This window comes from Corapipo altera, unplaced genomic scaffold (assembly GCF_003945725.1).
Source record: "Corapipo altera isolate COAL_440 unplaced genomic scaffold, ASM394572v1 78, whole genome shotgun sequence".
Taxonomy (NCBI): domain Eukaryota; kingdom Metazoa; phylum Chordata; class Aves; order Passeriformes; family Pipridae; genus Corapipo; species Corapipo altera.
This window is the reverse complement of record NW_020884904.1, coordinates 1,553,212-1,573,792: the sequence shown is the minus strand read 5'-3', so window position 1 is coordinate 1,573,792 and position 20,581 is coordinate 1,553,212. Positions and strand designations below refer to the sequence as shown.

Here is a 20,581-nt window from a genome sequence, read left to right as displayed (position 1 = left end):
CGGCCGGGAGCCCGGCCCGCCCCGCCGCCGGCCGGGCAGCAAACTCATCCTCCGAAGGGCTCCGTCCGCCGGCCCGCGGCAACCTACGGCCGCGGTATAAATAGCCCGAGCGGCGGATTAAAAATAGGCGCGGGGCCATAAATAGCCGGGGCGGCCCGGGGGGCGGCGGGCGAAGTTTGCCGTCGGAGCGCGGCGCGCTGGCGGTGCGCGGAGGGGGCCGCGGCGCGGAGGTAAGAGAGGGGCCCGCGGGCGAGCTTTGTGCGGCGGGGCGGGGGGGGACGGTCCCGGCCCCGGGGGTCGGCCCGGGGGCCCCCGCAGGTGCCGGGGGCAGGCGGGACTGGGGGCCGCGGCGGGGGCGGAGGTGGGGGGAGAAGTTGTTTCCCGCGGAGTTCCTGCCGCTGCGGGGCCGCGGCCGGAGCTGCAACAGGCGGCTGCCGCCCGCCCGCCCGCCCGCTCCGCTCCGCTCCCCCGCGCCGCCGCTCGCACTTAGTTGCCTGAGTCACCGCTCGGCAGCCGGGCGCGCACACACCGCGCACACACACACACACACACACACACACACACGCACGCAGAGACTCTCCCTCTCTCCCTCTCGCACACGCACGCACCGATCCTTGGCATTTTTCACATTTTTTTCCCGCGAGCCGGCAGCAGCCCCGCGCTGGGCGCACAGGCTCGCAGCCCTGCGCAGCCATCCCCGGGCCTTGGCGCGGAGCTCCCGCTGGCCGCCGAGTTTCGCCTCCCTTTCCCTCTTTTTATTTTCCTCTTAAAAGATGAAAGAAGGAATGTTCCTTTTCGCTGCTTCTTCTCCTTCTCCAGAGCTGCTGCTGCTGCTGCTGCCGCCGCCGCTGCTGGTTAATTGCACATTCAAGTGGAAAATTTTCGGGAGTCAGCAGAAACATTGTATCCAAAAAAGACAAAGTCGCAGTTGCAGCAACACCGAGGAGCTTGTCCCTGGAAAACTTCCTTTCGGTAGGAACCGCAGAGGTTTTGTGTTTTTTTTTTTTTTCATTTCTCGGCGAGGTTTTGAAGAGCTCTATCGCACAGCTGTCCCCGGCGCTAGTGCGGAGGGCCGGTGGCAGCCTTTGTTCGCAGAGGAGCGCTTTCAAAGGAAGTACACTTCCAAGGGGGAGGGAAAAGTTATACAGTGCGGCTTTTGTACCCAAATTAAAACAAAGCGCCCCCCCCCCCCTTCACACAGCCAAACAAAACCAGCTAGGAGATATAAAGCGAGAGAAGGGGGGAGGGAAATATCTCTTATATTCACCAAGTTAAAAAAAAAGTTTGCGCTGCTGCCTCTGCTGAACATAATCCTGGTCGTGATTTTTCTCCTCTTGAAATCTGTTTTAAGTTGAATGGTGTTGCCAGTATAAAAATATTTATGAAACAATGAAATACCAGCCACCCACGTTTCTCAGGAGAGTTGTTAACTTATTAGAAACAAGTGCCTGCCTTTGATATGAAGAAATGAAAAGTGACCTCCAGAAGTGCTGGAAAGTTAGGGAGCAGTTCTGCCCTGCGCTTTCTGAATGTAAATGGCTCCCAGTATTTTTTAACTGTTCCTTGTTGAACACCATCTAGGAAAGAAAGGCCAAGAAACATCAGATTACCCTGGCGTTTTCTGATGTAAAATAGCATACATAAGAAATGTAAGCTGAAATGGCAGAGCCTCAGGGAAAAAACGTACCTATGCAGTTGTATTCCTGTATTAAGTGAAGCATATTTGCTTTCCCTTCGTGCTGATAAAGTTTAGAAGCACAATATGGGCAGTTAGCGGTTTTACAGAGCTGTCTAACCTGAATAATGGCAAACTTTGGAGCTGTATGGATAACATACTCTTTTCTCTAGCTGCATGTTCAGTTATTATGCAGTGCATCTAATATGGAAATCTCTGTGGGAATGCCTCTTAGGAAAATTCATGTAAATAACTAAGTGCTACCTGCAATTGAATATGAAAACAAAAATGATTATAATTACATTAGTACTTAATTTAAAATTACGTAGGATTCTTCTTACAACCCTAGATTGGGAATGTGTGTCTGTAATGTATGATGTATTCTATCTCTATAAATAGTTGGGGAATACCATTACAGGATATTAGATTGTACTGATGGTAAGATGGTGCTATTAAAAATGACACAGACCTGTATATTAAATTACTTCTGGGGCTGGGGGAGAAGCTTACATGTTTGTTTGTATATGTGTGTTTATATATTTTTACACACATGCACACATATGCATCCTTTATTTGGGAATAGAAATACAGGAATTAATACAGTGGCTGTTCCTAAAACACAGAATTGAAGATATTATATTTGAGTCACGTTCTGAACTTGCAAGTTTTGAAAATCAACTTTTTGAAATTATTTTCGTTAGGGGTAAACTTTTTTGAGGTGCGTTTATTTTTCACCTTCGTGGTAAAACATATCTTTTCAACACTGCACTGGTTTTTAGTGAGGTCATAAGGCATTTTTCTATGCCAGTAGGGCTAATTCTGCATTTCATTTGCTCCAGGTTTTTATCAGCTGACCAAGCAGAAATTTTGGATGCAAGGGATTTATTCCAATTTTTATTGTTAGTAACCTAGAAATACCTTTGGAAAGTACTTTATCGCTGAACACTTTAGGTGTATTTCGAGCATCAATTTTGCGTACGCTGCTTTGGTGAAGTAAATATTATTAGCCTTTTAACCCAGGAGAGTGTAACAACAGCTCTTGAGATTCAAATTGTGGTTTTATATTCTGTACAGTTTCTTTGTCGGTGCTGAGTGGGGTGTACACGAGCAGTGAAGCAGAGGAAGAATTTTGATTTGACAGGAGTCTTAGGAAAGACAGACTGTGCTTAAAGGAGTTTTAATTAAACAGCTAGAAAAGAACAACAGAAACTTAATTATGAACTAGACCCGCCGTGAGTTTCCAGCTGAGAAATGATAGCGTATTGTGATGTGTGGAGATGTGTGAGCATGTGTGTAGCATGTTTGGTGTAATTTGTAGCTAGTTTTTTGTTGTTGTTGCTGCTGGACGGTGTAGTGGTTTTGGATATCGTTAAAAGTGGTTTTTAGGCTTTGTTTGTCCATGCCTGAAAAAGTTAAGCTCAGCTGAGTCACATGCGGAGGAAAAAAAAGGATTTCTTCCATCTTTCTGTTGTAGATAATACTGTGAGCAAACTTTTAAGATATGTTACAGGCAATAGTGTAATAAAAACTTCCAGAGCCATAGAGAAATTCTGGTGTCTTTCACTTCAAAAAAAGTGAAAGGTAAAAATATGTAGTTGTGTATTATGATATAGCTGTCAGTTTTCAATCTATAAAGTAGGATAGTTACACTGTTGGAAGGATTTCACTAGAAGTAATCTGATTTTATTAGAAGGTGCCCAAGTCCGTTTCCAAAACATGAAGATTTTGTGTACAGTTCTGAGTGTGTGTATTTGGGAGAAGGTTACCTTCAAACATGTTAGGAACTCAGGTCTTCTGACTGTGTATACACATGCATACATCCCTCTTTCTATCTGGTATTTCTTTGTAACTCTAATATTAATGCTATATCTTTCCAGAGGTGGTTTAAAATCTGTCCTTCTATAGTGATTCCTTTATTTAAGGAGAAAATGTTTGCTGGATCCAATCCTTACTCAGGTTAAAGTGACCGGGATGACTCATAGGAATAAACATTTGCTGGATCAAATACTAAGATATTTACAGCATAGGCTTTATGTACATGGTTAGAATGATATCTGATGTCTAAAGAAGGACATCTTTGATTAAAATGATTGTCAGTTTGACACACATACTTTTTCAAATTTTTGCATGGGGCTTATGTTCTGATTTGCTTGTAATCTCTCTAAAACTTGAAGGCAAATTTCTATTAACAGTTGATCACTCATTCCATTTGTGCCCTTATTCATAGCATGTGTAAATATGAAGTGAGGGCTGACTTTTTAGAAATCTGGTCTGAATTGAGGTTAATTCCATCAGCTTCATATGGCCTGTTGCAAGGTGGCATATTACGTTGGCTGTAATGAGGGTGCAAATTGGCCCTTTAGAAATGATTTTGAAGTCCCCAGTTGATCAAAGGGACCTACTTTTCCATGGGAGAAATAGTACTTATTTCTGGGATTTGGGATTTAATTATGGTTTTGCCACCATGTTACACTTTGCCATATAGCTCTTGCCACAAGTAGGAATGTTTTGTATTCCTAAACTACAGTCATTTACTATTAAAAAATAATTTAAATGGGTCTCAACAAAATTTTAGAACTTTGAAGAGGTAAATCGTCTCCCTGAAAGCAAGGGCTGCTAGAGGGTTTGTGATAGTTTATGCAAGTACTGTATAATTTAAATTGCATTCTGTGATATATGAACTGATTAATGGCATTATTTATTGTAAAGCCAAATGACTCTAAGCCATGCTGAAGACACATTTTTAGAAGAAAAATCTCTGCAATAAATTCCCACTTTATGACCATATCTTGCTCTCTGTTCTTGCACAAAACTCCTTTTGACTTTTGCAAGTGGAACAAGGATGGAATAATATTTCCTGGAATAACGCTGTGCTTGGTTTTAACGATTGCTCATTTCCAAAACAGAAGAGAGTGAAAAGTTGCAGACTTCAGTCCTTTGAGGCAGCATCTTCAAGTCTGATCGTCAGATCTGTCACATAAAATTCAGCTACAAGTTTTCTGATTTAATACACCAAACTTCTCTTTTTGTATGAAATCCTGATCCCGCTGCAGTCACTGTTTTATCTCGTTATTGGTAAAGCCAAAATTTCTCACTGTGTTGATGCAGATTCAGCAACTTTTATACTGTATCAGCTTATTAACGTTCCACCAGAATTATATTAATTTTAAAATGGAGGGATTGAAGTCAAAATCTTTCTCGTAACAACTCATTTGAGACACTCTACACAGGAAGTCTATAGACGTCTCAAAGAGTAACCCATCATGTGCTACATGCCCTTATTTATTAGATGAATTTTTGTACATACGTCGAGGACGTGATGAAAATCCGCGGAGTGCCTAAAGGGTTTACAGACACTTGCCCGGTTGGCGCAGGGCTGTGACCTCTTTTCCTCGTCCCTCCAGCCTGTGCCTGGTTTGTCAGAGCCAACCCCGTTTGAGTTTGGCTCCCGTCCAGCCTAAGGTATCACCTACAACTTTTTGTTCATTGTCTTCTACTCATTGTTTACCGGAACAATGTGATTATTCCCTCAGCATCCTGTTGTACCTTTGCAAATGGCCTTCTTGGGTTTCCAGCTCCTAGTAGCTTTTCACTAAACTTTCGGGTCGGAGTCAGTCTGGGCAGCAGCAGGAGCATGTGAGCACAGAATACAAGTTTATTTGCTAGCAGGTCAGGAGGTAGAATGTGAAATCTCAGCGTGCTGGGAGGGGGAAGGGAAGGAAAGTCTAGGATTATGTGTAAAACTATTAAAATGCTATTGACTGGGAATCTAAAACAATGACGAGTGCTGTTGTTTTTACAGATACATGAACTGAAAACTGCTGCTAATGATGGGAAATGTTAATTATGTGAGAACATATTGAACTTATATTCTCTGGCATGAACTTTTTTAAATGCATCAACTGTGCTGCCTTTTATGCGCACAGCTTTCTAATTATCATAATTCAGTACAGCTCTGGCTTTTGGAAAGAGTTCAAGTGCAATCTCAACTTAACATGAAAGGAGAGGTTTTTTTTTTCTTTCTTTTTTAACTGAGAATGTTCAAGAACAATTTGAAAAGATAATCTAAAAATGCTACATATTTAGCTGGGTATAAGTCAGAAAATAAATATGTTCCCATAGCTGCCTATCAAAGGAGAACAGATTATTAGAACAGAAAGTTGTCTGTTTTTCTTATTATGTCTTTCACACTCCTATAGAACACAGCCAAAAGCACATTTTCATAATTGAATACCATAGACACATCTACTATATATTGATTGACAGTAGTTTTTTATTTTGTCAATTTTTTAAATGACTGAGTGGATTACTGTGTTGTTATGAAAAGATTTTTTGCTCAAATACTAAGTAAAAAAGCTTTCATTTTCTTAAATAAAGCAGGAAGACAACTTTCTTGGTTCTTTTGGAATTAACCAATCATGTTTCTGTAACATATTCAAGTCCCATTCTACATGGTTCTTACTGGTCAGTATTCACACCTTGTCTTTGTGGAGCTTGAGGGGATTATAAATATCAGGTCTTTCTAAAGCTCTCAGAAGTGGTTTGGTTTTATTTTTTTTTTTGGTTTTTTTTGGTTGTTGGGTTTTTTTGTTTCTTTTTTTTTTCCGAGGGGAGAAGAAATTTCATTTAACTTGCACTTGAATTATCCTTTCACAGATTTTTTTTTTTTTCTGTATGTGATCAAATTGCTGGTTTCCACATCACACCCCCCACAATTTTTTGTCTTTTCCGTTACTACATGCTACATTTCTGAAATGCAGAGAAAGCCCCAGTGAAACAAAATGACTTCATTTGAGCTGGCACTTAAGAGCAGAATTCACTTCCATAGTGTTGAAATAAAAGAAGCCAAGTGTTTTAAATAGCCACTCCCCTAGGCCAGAGTGTTTTTAGAAAAGCTCATTGTCTAGATTTGAGCTGTAGCAGTATGCCTGCCTCTGTTAAATCTCCTGATCCAGACAGCTCGATTTCTAAAGTTGACATCTGGTTTACTCTTTGTTCACCTGTTTAAAAAAAAAATGCAAATAGGCGAGTGTGCCATTGCCCTAGAGCTCTGCAAAAAAATAAAAATGCTGTTGACAGTTTGTCAAATAGTGCTTCCAGTCTAAGACTGCAGTAGCCTATTGTTATGCCAGCAACAGGCAACAGAAGTTGTGGCACCATATGGCTAGTATATGCTTCAGATAAGCTATCTGTTAATTTAGCTTATCAGTAGCGTTTTGATATGCTTCATGTTTGAATCGCCAACCGGTATGGCCTTGGGTATTTTTGGTGCCAAATTATTCCTTAACATTACAGACATCACAATTATTCCCTTGGTGGAATCTCTCACCAATCAGTCACCTCATGGTGCTGTGAACAGTGGTGCTTATTTTTGGAATTAGCTCGCATGTTTTTTTTTACATGGTTGTCTTTCTGTTGGGAGATTATAATTCAGGAGTGACATTTTGGTTTTGAGGGGAGAAAATGTCAGAACAGACTTTGGAAGAAAAGGTGAATTCATAGAGGTTTAGTGGATTAAAGCCTCTATTATGTGTATCTCAATTAAAAAAAATATGGTGATTGAGGACTTTAATTAATGAGAGGGTGGAAATTTTATTCACAATCTATCAGCACCGTGCATACATACCTTTTCATCCTAAAGCTGGTTTACAGTTTAAAATAAAAGGCAAAACCCTGTAAACAGTTCCATTTTCCACATCCTTGGTTTTACCTTTATTCTTTCAAAAAATTAACCTTTAAAAACACTTGTGTCCCTATACCTGCTGTCAGCCAATCTTTTTCAAGATTTTTTTTTCTACTTTTTCCACAATCAACTGAAAGCCTTGTAGAAGACTTGAAGATTCAATGGAAGTTCCTTCATCTTCCCCTTACCCCTGCCTTTCCCTGGCTGTAATTATTTTGTAGCAGGAAAAGTCTCAAGCCATAAATACAGTCTTCCATTCAATGCCTCAGTGGTGTCCTGAGGGTTGGGTCTGCCCGCATTGCTCTCTGACCTTGCAGCACATTCCGCTGTGTCTTCTGCCCTACAGGCTCTGTCTTGCTGTTCCTTACAGGGCACCACAGCTGTCCCTGGTTGCCTGGACCCTCCTCTTTCCTTGGGTACGCAGAGAGTTGCTCTTGGGCAGCACTGAATTTGGCTCTGCTTCCTTTGGACCGTGGTGACTTTTTGTTTTCCTCCTTTTGCAATCCATCTTGCCAGGTCCTCCTTATCCTGTCTCTTGTGCTGCTGCTCACAGATGGGGTGTCACTGTTGGGTCCCTTTACCCATTGCTGTTGCCTGCTGCATCCTTGCCCTGGCTATTGGAAAGAAAGGAACAGTTGTTCTTGTCATGTCTTTCATGTCCAGGATCCTTAATGGCCAATGGAAGGACCAGATTCTCTCTCAAAGAAATTTACAGTCATCTTCTAAATCTATTTGCTGACACCACTTTTTTAGTAATGAAAGGAGGTCAAAGAGAAGTAAATTTTTCTCCTGTCTGTTTGGAACAGAGAAATATGACAGTCTGAACAGTAGCCATTCTTTAACATCCCACTGAAGTCCACCCAGATGAGCTGCCTGGAAAAAGGCAGGAGCTGATGGAGCACTCAGGGGCCAGCCAGGTGGGCAGTGAAGTGAGAGGTGATGTTCCCACCTTGCTGCTCTGCCTGATTTTACATTGACACCTGCAGAAAACAAGAAATGCTTCCTGCCCTTACCTTGGCATCTGAGGCTGCTAACAGGCTTCCAGTTTCTCTGCAGGGACATGAAATGTAAGCATCTGTCCACTTACACCTGGTTTGGGGGTCACCTCAAATTTTAAATCTGTTTTAAATTCAGATTTAGAGTTCAGGTCCGTGGTGTGACTCATGCAGTTTGATGATAATAACGTTTTTTGGCTTCTGGCTCATTGCAGATTAGACCTGTAATCTCCCAATCTGTTGTGATTAGGGGGAAGGTAAGCAAAGGAGCTGGCAAAGGACAGGTGTTCAGACTTCCAGTTCTCTGAGGCATGTGTGCATCTTTCTTATAAGTAATTTCTAAGTGCTTAACTGTGAGAGGCAATTCTCAGTCCACTAATGTATCTAGTTATCACCCATAATGAGTATGGTTGTCTTCAGATTGATGGGTCCATTTAAACATGACAAATCTGTTTATTTGGTACAATAAGATGCATCTTTCAAATGGTTGGGGGGAGCTGATTGAACTTCAGAACCTGTGAAGTTTTAGTCTATTTGGTATCTGCTTGACTTGGCTTTACTAATGTTTCATTGGTTCCAGTCATTGCTTTGTGATAGGAAATCCATGGCTCTGAATAATGTGCATTTTGCTCTTTAAATTGGCTATTACTTATGCATAGCAATTTCTTGCTGTGTTTCTTGGCATATTTACTATATGCTTACTGACCAGTTGTAGATAAGCTGCTGAAGGGGCACATTTGAAAGACAGTTTTAAATGTGTGGCTTCCTATACAGATTCACTTTAGCCTCTAGTGTTAATAATAATTTTTGCCAGTGAAACAATGACCCATAAATAACTTTATCATCCAAAATCTGTAAAAACAATGCAAAGAAGTCCAAAGGGTAGTATAATTATTATAGCTCTTGGTTGCTTGGAAAATTAACTAATATTCTGGCCTCTGAGATTTTGGAAACAAATTAAAGAACCCTTTTTAAGGTAGCAGGCTGCTTTTAATGGTTCTTCTGTATTAAGGAGAGTACAGTATTGTAGGTTATTTATTTCTGGGCATGCAGTACAGGGTGAAGAGCCTGCAATTCAGCTAGCAATGCCTCTGTGCCCTGAGGTAAACTCTATTTCACAAAGGGAATTTTGATTATGGTCTACTGCTCTGTAGCATAGTGGAGGCTTCAAGAGGCAAGTGGTAAATGCTACCAAAGAAAAGCTGGATTGGAGCCACTGACGTCATCTAAGTAAATCTGCTGTAGGACTATAGCCATAAAATGACTGCCAGCCACTGAGCGCACTTTGGCCTTTTCTTGTCAAGTGTTTTAACTGCTGGTTTTTTCTTTTCCTTTTTTTTTTTTTTTCTTTTTTTTTCCCCTCTGAGCAAGATGCATTTTGTTTTCTTTTTTTTCTTGTGCTAGTTGTGCACACGGTGAAATATAGAAACACCAACGTCCCCCTCCATCCCCACAACACTGCACAGAGCGGGTGAGTGGCTGCAGCTCGCAGTTCAGAAATTAAAAAGTAAACCAGTACTTTTCCATACGTGAGCCTAGCAGAATTCAGCCTCCATCACAAGCTATTTTTTTTAGGTGCAAGAGCCTGGCAGTTCAAGTTACAGCATACTGATGAGATTTGTGTGGTGGGCAAAAAGCATTTTGATGCACTGGAAAGGCATGCTTCCCTCTGGAAGAGCTAAATGTATAAAAAATGGCTGGGTTTGAATTCTGAATTAGCACAAAATGCAGGTGTGTGTGTGAGCAGTGTTAGTCATTGCTTTAGGATTGACCTCGGCAGTTTCAGTCACTCCTGAAACAAAACTTTCCAGTTGTTTCAAACACCTGAATATATTGTTACCATCTTTGATGGTACTTTTGTACACGACTAAAGAAACCAGGTGCATTAACAATAGCACTCAAGGATTCATTGGTTAGTACATAGCAGTCATACGTGTACCTAAGGGCATATCTGAAATATCCCAGCTGTCCTCCACTTGAATTTCAGCTGTATCAGGGTTGCAACAAAAGTACTCCAGTTTTTGACAGTGGATTTTTAATTTGTTGTCAACATTCTCTTGAAATGAATTTCCTGGAAGTTTAACATGCTTTTTTTTTAAAAAAAACAGAGTTCACTGTAAAACACATTTATAATTATTAGCCAGAGTGTCCCATGAGAATATTCATTTACTTGATTTATGTACTTTTTCTATTTTACTTTAAAATAAAAATTAAGCATCACTGTTTTTGAAGTTTGAGTCTTATGATCAGAAATATATTAAAACCAGTATCTTATCCATGAATCATTAGATGAGTCAGTTCCTGAAACCACTACAAGCCTCACAGTTCTTGGCTTCGGCTGAAAGCAGGAAATCCAGGCTTCAATAACTTCCTTTCCCAGTACTGGCTATAGCAGCGTTAGTGGTTAGTATATGCTGCTTTTGTAAGCAATAGGAAGATGTATGTCTGAGGAACAAAGGCACTCAAGTCAATTTGCTGAAACTGTTTATAATTTGTGGTCTTGATTTGAATGTCAGGATACATTGGCATATACTACATTCTGTGCTGCAGTACATTTTCCAGCAGTGATATTCAGAATATGAAATAGAGGGAGCACATTATGGCACAATTCTTGGACAAAACCCATCTAATCAGTTTTCCAGAGAACAGGAAGATATTTTAGTGAAGTCATCCAGCTCCTAAAGACTAATGGGAACGAGAGCTGAGCACATAGGAGTGAATTTAAAATGTTTATTTAGCAGTTAGTTTGTCTTATGCTTGTGCAACAAACTATTTTTATTCTGTTTCAGTGCTCCAAAAGGGCTTGAAGAAAAAAAAAAACCTAACCCAAACTTGGAACTCGTAAAATAAAAACACATGATTTGTTTTTCAGTCTCCTTTTTTGTAGTGAAGAAAACTTTTTGCCTCCTCATAATCAAGGACACATTGATTGTCTCTATGTCAGTGGAGCACTGTTGGCTGCAGAATCTGTCCTTTAAACGTGGAGTGCCTGTACACTATGACATCTGTGCAAGAGGATGCACTATTTACCTTTTTGAGCTAATGGGGCCAGACTCAGGCTTGGAACAGTGTTGATTTTAATGTGTTTACACCTGGAAAGTTTACAACCCTTTGTTTTTCTTAAATATTTTGAAAGATAGTTTGGTATCTTATTTGGTTAAATTAACTCTCTAATTAATTAGCAGTACACAAAAGCCAAACCCACCTTCTTTAATAACTTAATTAAAATTTTTTTTATTCTTCCCTCCAAAACATCTTTTGTTTTTAACAAACTAGGAAGAGCAGGAATATCAAGAGCAATAAATTAGTAGACACCACATTTAAGAAAAAATCTTCTTTTGACAGCACTGGTTAAACTGTATATACAGTATTGATAAAAAACAAGTACAGAGCTCTTCATTTAAAGAGGCAGAATGATTATTGCACATTAGGCAACAACACTTTTTGTATTAGATAAGATGTGAAATTGCTTTAATAAAGCAAGCTACAAGTTGGATTCTCTCTTATCTGGTGCAGTTCAGTGTGGTAAGTTGACCTCAGTGTAATGGTGGGCCCCTGCAGAGTTCTGGAGCCAAAGGGGTACTGCAGGTTATCCCATGCTGGTGTCCAGTGGGGTGCTTCTGGAGTCTTGTGTTTGTCAGGCACAAGAAGAGGATTGGACCAGGGAAAAAAGAGGGAACACAGGCCACCTTGAAGGCAGCTGTGTGCTGAGATCCTTTTCTTGTGGAGACTGGTATCCATAACAGAGACTTTTGCCACCTCCTCCCCCTTTCTGTGCAACTCCATGGCCGTGGAAAGACCTAGAGAGGGTCAATGCCTTGCTCAGGCAAAGACATTGGAGCCTTTGAGGGGCTGTTTTGAGTTGTGGGTGGGGTTGCCCATCAGGGAGATGAAGAGGCTCTCTCCTGATTGTCAGGCTGGCGTCAGCACGGTTTCCATGGGCTCTCCTTCCCCACAGTAGGGCTGGTAACATCCATCCAGGGAGAGGCCACTGGATGTGTTTTGTCATAGTGGCACAGTGCCTGAGGTGGGTTGCTGAGACTTTTGGCGTGACAGTGAGCATCCAAGCAAGCTGCTTTGTGAATTCTGGGGGATCAGGGTTTCTCTTAGAATATTTAATGGGATGCTAGTGGGCCATAAAGGTGCAGAGAGCATTTAAAAAAAATCAAAACCAGCATAACTGGTCCATAACTCCAATTCTCACAGCACCAGCTTCTGTGGTAGAGGAAGTTTGTAGAGATCTCCAGGTACCTCCTGCTCTGCTTCTGAGGGCAAGTCTGTATCAGGCTGTGGAGCTCAGTACAGAGTCACATCGCAGACAACCAGAGATCTGTGCCATCAAGCTTGTGCAGTGCAGAGCATCATGTGAGCAGAGTGGCTTGGGCTTAGCACAGGGTAGCTATATAAACAGTGAGACTGTTTTGGAGGCAAGCTGGCTTGTCTCACCCTGCCTCCTCTGTCACATATGAAGAAGGAGCATCTTCTCCTTTGGAAGAAGAGCTGGATGCTTAGGAGACTCCCGGGAAGGCATGCATCATTTCTTCCCTTCTCTTGGCTAGTTTAAGTGGTGCTTGATTCACAGATGCTGTGCTGGAGCACCAGCTGTTTACGCACACAGGAGAAGAAGCCTCAGTCAGGTGTGTTCCCTCTGCTCTGGAGAACCAGATGCTGATGCTTTAGGGATTGCAGTGTTCAGCATCACACCACCTATTGTGGATTTAACATACTACATTGTAATTAACTTCTTGTAATAACAATAATTATAATAATTAACTTACTAAAATAACAAGGATGTTCTTCATGCTGCTTCTGCATGCTGATTCTGGGACAGAAATCTTTCTTCTTTCTTGTTCTCTGTGTAAGGGAAAACGTAAGGACTTGAGCAGTGGAGAATAGCAGTGGCTTTTCACGGGATCAAAGCATATGTAAAAGGCATTGTTCCTGTTTGTGATCATATGAAGTGCAATTTTCTGTTAATTAACATGAAACAACGAATTGTTTAAGAACAAAGGAAAAAACCTTCAAGTGGAATAAGCATCTAAAGTTTAGAAGCAAGGTTATAGTTGGGCTTGATTTAATTTTTTTTCCCTTGCAAAGAAATGTAAATGATTTAATATTGCCTTTCTAGTTGAACAGTCCTGAATATGGGAATTGTAATGCATAAGATCTGGAGATACATTTTGATCAAGTTCATACACTTTAAATGTGTATGAACTGAACATCTTTGTGTTGCTATCGATCCGAGAGATGTCCTGTTGCTCTAATGTGGATTTTGGTTTGGGATTAGAGGCCTGGGGCTTTGAATTGCTTGCTGTCTGTAGACCAAGTCATCAGTGGCTAGTGATTGATTCATTAATTAAAATCAATTTAAATGGATTTGTAAGCCTCATGTAACAGATTATCTTATTAACAGCATGAGAAAGGCACTGTGATCTGCAAGGAATGTGTAGCTTTAGACAAAATATAGCACGATTTTATGGGAGAATTTAATGAATTGCTGTTGCTGTAAGTGATCTATGCAAATGGAAGAGCCTTGCTTAAATTCTACATTAAACAGACTCTTCCTGTTGAACATGGTTTTTTTTTTAAATTTTTTTGAGCCTCCTCCAAAAGACTTAACTTTAATTGCATGTGTGTGTGCATGCCTGTGTGTGTGTTTCTGTACATATTCATGGTCACAATGGCACGTTAAGTATTGTCGAGTTTCTGATATATTCTGGTTTTGGAGATTTTTTTTTTTTGTTTTGTTTTCTGTAGCATCTCCCTGACCCTATTCAAAAATATTCACGATGGGGAAAATAATTTTCTAAATTACTGAAACCAAAATGACAGAAAGAACATTTAATGCTCTTTAATCCACGGCCTGCTCAACCGTGCTGTCTGGAGGAGACACTTTGGACAGCTGGAGGGGCCAGGCGGGCAGAGGGGAGTTCTGGCAGAAGTGAAAGTGTTGAAGAGGTGGCAATAAAAGCTTTCCTGGCCAGGAGAAGGGAGGCTTGTCTATCATCCTTGCATTCGTTTTGTAACTTCTTTTTACACCAAGATGTAAGTGGATCCAAGTCATTGCAGGCATCTGTATGTGTATTATTAGACTCTGTGATCAGGCCTCAAGAATATCTAAGCCAAGGTATCAGTAAAATCAATGGGAATTTTGAATTTAGTTTCAAACAGAGCAGGGTTGTTGCCTCCAAATCATAGCCTTGCCTACAACTTTTCAGTAATCTCAATAATATGTATGCTCCATTTTGATTTGTAACTCAGATTTCTACAGGAATGAAGATTTTTAATTGTGGGTGCTACATTGTAGCATCACTTTACACCCTTCTTCCCTCATTTGTGCTCCCTGTGCATTTGTGATTAGGGAGCAAAGTGAATTAAATTAGGAGATCACTTTTCCGTTTCAATTAATCTAGTTTCACTTCATTTCCTCTGCTGGATTGAAGAAATGGAAGAATATCAACTGAAAAATTGTAATGAACTTCTTAAAAAAAAACCCTGACAAAGCAAAATTACAACCATCATGTAGCCCTGAATTGCCTTGGAGACATCATCCATTCAACGTGCAAGAAATTCTTCAAAGCAAAGCACTGTTGATGAGCTTTGTTTGTTAGATAATCTTACTGTCATTGCCAGTATAGATTACAAACCTTTAACCAAAAAAGGTTCAAAACTGCATTAAAATGGTAAAGCCAATTGTAACTGGTGAAATTAAATGCACTGCCTGAGATGTGAGGAATTTGCCATGGTAGAAGCCTTTTTTTGTTGCTTGTGGAAAATCAAATAAGGTGTTTGGGAGATGCAAATCAAACGAGGTCCTACTCTTATCTTAAAATATTGCAAGCAAGCTGGGTAGTGATGTCCAGTTTGCTCGAGAGTTATCTCTTGGTATTCTTTGGGTCCTGACTGTTGGGGATGGGTGATTTGCCTCACCATGCATGTGGGCATGTTGCCTGCTAATGACTCCAGTAAGAAATCTGGAGAACAACTTTTAAGTGCACAAGAAGAGTGCAAACTATCAAAACAGCAGCTCTCAGTGTTCCTTTTGGTGTACACCTTCCACAGAGCCTGTGATGGCTTCTGTACTGTCCCTTTCCTTCTCTGAGTCTGTGGTAGGTGCAGATGTGTAAGTGTGGAGGTTTGTGGCTGTGTCCTGCTGGGTCACTTGAGCCTGGGAACTTGGAAGCCAGCATTGAAATTGTGGGCGTGACGAGTTATTTCATCCTGGACACAGCCCTTGAAACCAGGGAGAAAGTCTTCTTGCCCTGGCTTACATTAGCCCTTACATTAGTGTGCCAATTTGAAATTAGAGTAGTCACGTAATGATTACTTATTTTGTGAACCCCTTGGTTTGGAAAGGAGCAAGGAGACTCTTGAACTTAAAAGAAATATGCTGAGTTGCAGCATTTTCTTGAGAAAGAGAGAAGAGAGTAAGGCTGGTGTGTTGCTTTTGGCTGGGATAGAGTTAATTTTCTTTATAGTAGCTGGTATGGGGCTGTGTTTTGGATTTGTTGGCCAGGGTTAAACCACAACAGCAGGACATAGGCAGCATATAGACCCCTCAAAGCAGCAAACTTGCAGAGAGGTAGTTCCAAGGTGGCAGACATAGGCCATGACTAGTACCCTTCTCTAGTACTGAGTAGTATGTGCAAGTGTAGTCCTTTCCTTCAGCTGCTTCATCTTACATATCCAATCCCTCAGTTGTAGAACCACAATTTCAATTAATTGACTTTCTTCAATTGAATTTCTACCGTAGAGTCCTGGCTAAAAGGAAGAGGACATTGGTGAATAGCTTTTAAATAGCATACTGCATAACCCTGCCATTATGACTTCAGGGAATATTTTCCATTCTGCTTTTGTCTATAATGTGAATCTTAGTAACATTTGTCTTGTATTAAGGCTGCAAAGTTGTTGCTTTTTCGGTTTTTTTTAATGTATGTTACAGACCTTGTGAAATGTTTTTTATTCTTCCAAATTATAAATAGTTCAGTTGGCTCATCTATCCCTTTTGTAAGCACATGATTTTTTTGTAATAAGACATAGTTCTGGGGCAGTGTTGTACGAATGCAATTGAGTTGTACGGGAATAAAATTTCCATGGTGTTCCATGAAGGTCAGTGGTATGCAATTAATTGGTGGACTGATGACAGGTGCTGGGTGGGAAGTGTTGCTGCCCTAAACACTAAATATAATAATTAAGCTCAGGGGCTAGTATTAAAACCATGGAAGAGACATGACTCTCATTAACACAGAATTTGTACTGTTATTTGTTGTAACAATACTATGGCAGATATAGATTCGTGGCTGAATGTTGTTGTTGCGATTTATAGCTTGCATCTTCGAGGAAAGCGTCTGTTCTGCAGCTCGGAGGATGGGGTCCAAAGTAAGAGGACCATGTACTTAATTTGTGGCTAAGTTTTTGGTGCATGGTAAGCCAGTCTTACTAAAAAAAGTTTCTAGTTATCTGTATATTCAGAGGAGAGAGCTGTGTGCTTTTGAAGGTTTCCTGAGGGAGCTCCTGGCCGTCCACCCTCCGTGCCTGAGTTAAGGTGGATGGCATCTACCTTACTAGGTGTAGTAGTTTCCTTGGGTGGGGGTAAAGCTTGTCATTAGGTGTGGAAATTCAGGGGTGGATTTGAGCATCTCAGTCTTTTGAATGCCCAGGTTATCTCTGCCTGTTTTATACAGTAGCTGCCCTTTGCTGGCCTGATGGAAGTATCGCTGGGCGAAGAAGAGGGGAAACCTTTGCAGAGTAAGGAAGAATGTGTGTTTGAAAGCTGCCTAATTTAACTGCACCTGCAAGCTCTTTGGTTTTCCAGGCTCAGCAAAGTATTTTCTGTTTTACCTAAGGATATTTAGAAAAACTATAAGAAACAATCAAACGTTAATGTTTATTTTCCCCCTCTTCTAAAATGCAGTCCTGTGAGTGCAGCCTGCCAGATCCCATTGCATTTAATTCTGCTGCCATGCCATGAGGCTCTCTTGGGGAACTGGAGAGCATTTAAAAATAAACTGTGGGAGACTGTGGTGCGTGAAACTCTCGTAGCATGCGTGTTATGGTGTGATGCAAACAAGGCATAATTGAGAGGAGCACAGGCTGAATATTCTGCTGGAATAGGCCAGATTGAACACAAGATGTCACAACTGTGAAGACTGGGGGGAAATCTTGGCTCCAAAGAAGTCAAAGTCATAAATGAATGAGGTCTCGTCCACTTATATTTACACCTTTATTCATAGAGTCTTTTATAGAAGCCTCACTCACTGGCAAAAAAAGTGAAGAAATTAAGGAAAATTCTGATATTTGTCAGTTCAATGTCTCTCCCCAATTTTAATCAAGTAGACTTACTTGAACTCATAGCCCTCTTTAGATAAACTGCAAAAAATGAAAATTGCTTGTTTCTCCTCTGATTTCAAATGTGCACATTTTATGGGAGGATCAGTTGGTATTAATGTGAAAAGGCCAGTTTGCCTTGGCTTAGTCCATCTTTGTAAGAGCCATGACTTGGAAATTGGAGAATGGTTCCCTGTGGAATGCTGCTGCTGTTGAAGGCATTGAAACTTGTTGTGAATCCCTGTGGCTAAGTGGTGTGGGAAATCATGAATTAATGTTTCAACAGAGGATGTTCATAGATACTTCAGTGGAACTAAAACTTTTAAAGTGATGTTTTAGGGGATTTACCATTCCTTTTGTAGGATGAACTTCAGTAAATAAAATTGCTGTAGATTCAAAATAAATAGAAAGCTAAAAATAGTTTGCAACACCTATCTATCTGTCTGCCTGTCTATCTATCTACCTGTCTATCTATTTATCTCATATACTGATTCTGACCAACCCACATTCAAACTCTTTGGACTAGAGCTCTTCTGATCTGGTGATTTTAGCGTGCCTGGGGATTTTTTTACTGCTTCTGGGCAGGAAGGTGATCATGTGATTAAGGCACAAGTCAGGGAGCAGAGATTTGCATTTGGTTTCTGGGGCAGAGTTGAGAGAGGAAGCTGGGAGAAATGTTCATTGCTCAGATCTGGTGTAGGGGCAGTAGGGGAAAATCAGAGAAAAATCCATCCCGTTACACCGAGAGTGCGATTTAATATTTGCAAAGTCCTTTTACATACCTATGTGGAAAGTGCTGTCAGTGTAAGTGATTGTTTCTGAGACAGAGATTTCCCTACTTTTTCACTTTACCCAATTTTCTGTAATTGGCTTGGAGTGGTGAGATTGAGTGTAACTAAGTCTCATAACTAATTAATATGAGAAAGCCTACGCAAAAGCAGAGTAAGTATTTCAGATTCCATGATTTGTTCCTTCTGTAAAATTGGAGTAATAATACCTCATTACTTAATGCTCTAAGCAATAATTGGCTAACAGTTATAAAGTGCTTTATTATGAAAATGTATGTGAAGAACAATTTTTAATTGGAGAAACAAATGCATAGGTCTCAGTCCTTGCAGACAAGCTGATTCTCCTCTGAAGTAACGTGCTGAAACTGGTGTATCTCAGGGCCACAGGAAATATCAAGTTCATATTTAAGGCTGCTCAAAGAATGATCACAGCTTTTTTGAAATACCTTTTTTTCTGAGAACTTGTCCTTTTTTTTCTTTTTAATTAAAATAATAGTTAAAAAATCCTAAGTTAGCGGTATAGTAATAGTGATTTAGACTTCCCACTACAGTAAGTCACCAAACAGGCCAAACAATCATATACATAATTTAGGACATAAAATCTCAGAGCATGTTTTATGATGAACTGTTAATAGACTGCTTTCATCGCATGCAGTAATTCCAGATCTATGAAAACAAGGGAAATTACAGAGCCCCTGGATCTCTTCTGAGAATGACCCACCAGCAGCTTTTCTTTTTTCTTTTGCATTTGTAGAATTGAGTACTGGGAATTGGCCTGGGAATTTACTCCACTGATTTAGACACCAAATGTAAACTGAGGGCTGCCTGCAAATGTCTGTCTTTCAGGCTGTGTGCTGCCTGTGTACTTGTGCTGCCTGTTGGGCAGATTTGTCTACAGGTGAACAAAACAAGGAACAAGCCAAAATCAGCTGCCCTGGTGGGACCGAGGAAACTAAGCAAAGGTCAATAGGTCTGTGCTGGCTGGTGCATTTCTGGGAATAATGCTTGGACTAGGGATGGGCCATCAATAACTCATTCTGATTGCTCCCTGGAAAGGTACTGAAAGCCACGAAACTTGGCCAGGACAGTCAGAGCTGAAGCTTTTCAGTGAAACCACAAATGATACGGTTGCTAAGCCAAGAGAAGGCAAGAGGTTCAGAGCCATGCCCAGACCATACTTCTATCAGCTCTTTGGCTTTACAGTTCCAGCTTTGCAAAACTGAAGAAGTGCAGGGAAACCCCAGAGGAGGAAGGACGAACCTTAAGTAATTAGCCTTCCAACTGCACAGCAAAGAGTATTTGTGCCTGGCGTGAGGCCAGGCCATCAATACTGCGGGTGAGGACCTGGTGAATGAAGCTGCTTGAAGCTGTCCCTGACAGCCTTGCCTGAGTGGCTCTTGGAGGTGTTCCCTGATCACTCATGGCACTGGTCAGGCAGTGGTGGGGCACTTCACTTTGTAACTCCCGGCACACCGGTGGTGTCCTGGGTTAAGTGAGGCAGAGATACATTTGCCTATTGCTAATCTCAGTAAGAAACCTCCAGAACTGACTTACTATGGGGAATATAGGAAGGGTATTTTGGAATATGCCTCCTGAAGATGTAGCACTACCGAAATTTAACTGGTATAAATGTAAGTTTTGGAAATGCGTAATCTTGTATGATAAAGTTTGGCAGAAAAATGCAGTATTCTCTTTTATTGTTAGCTGCATCCTTTTTCCTGTGAGGGCTTATGAGAATGTTTTCATACTTAACATGTTTCCTCTCCTCACTATAGTTCATCTGCCAATCTGACCCTCCCAAGGAAAGTAAGCTGGCTCTGATTGCCAGATAGATGAAGGGAGTGTCATCAGGAAAAGATCAGGCAAATTTAAGGTCTAACCCTTTCTGTGGAACAGGGTTTGGCTCGGTGTGATGCAGAAGGTGAAAGTCAAAGGCCATCTGTGTGTCTCCACACCACTGTAACAGACGTCAGATAAATACACTGTCCCTTTTGTAAACTACTTAAGAGAACTTCAGAGCGAGCTGTTGTTTATAATGAAGCAGCAGCAGCTGCTGCATAGCTAAATCTGCAATTGAATTGCCAGAGTATATGAGCCTCTTGCTGTGCCCCTC

The 20,581-nt window shown here is 41.0% G+C and overlaps 1 protein-coding gene across 4 annotated transcripts in view; it reads left to right on the top strand.

The window, feature by feature from the left end:
* Positions 1-860: 860 nt before the first annotated feature.
* The window catches only part of TEAD1 (TEA domain transcription factor 1), a 157,342-nt gene continuing 137,621 nt past the window's right edge, over positions 861-20,581 (top strand). For all 4 annotated transcript variants that reach the window (XM_027651159.1, XM_027651157.1, XM_027651158.1 and 1 more), the window contains exon 1: positions 861-972. The gene's annotated coding sequence lies outside the window, so the exon portion shown is untranslated. The remainder of the gene's footprint in view (positions 973-20,581) is intronic.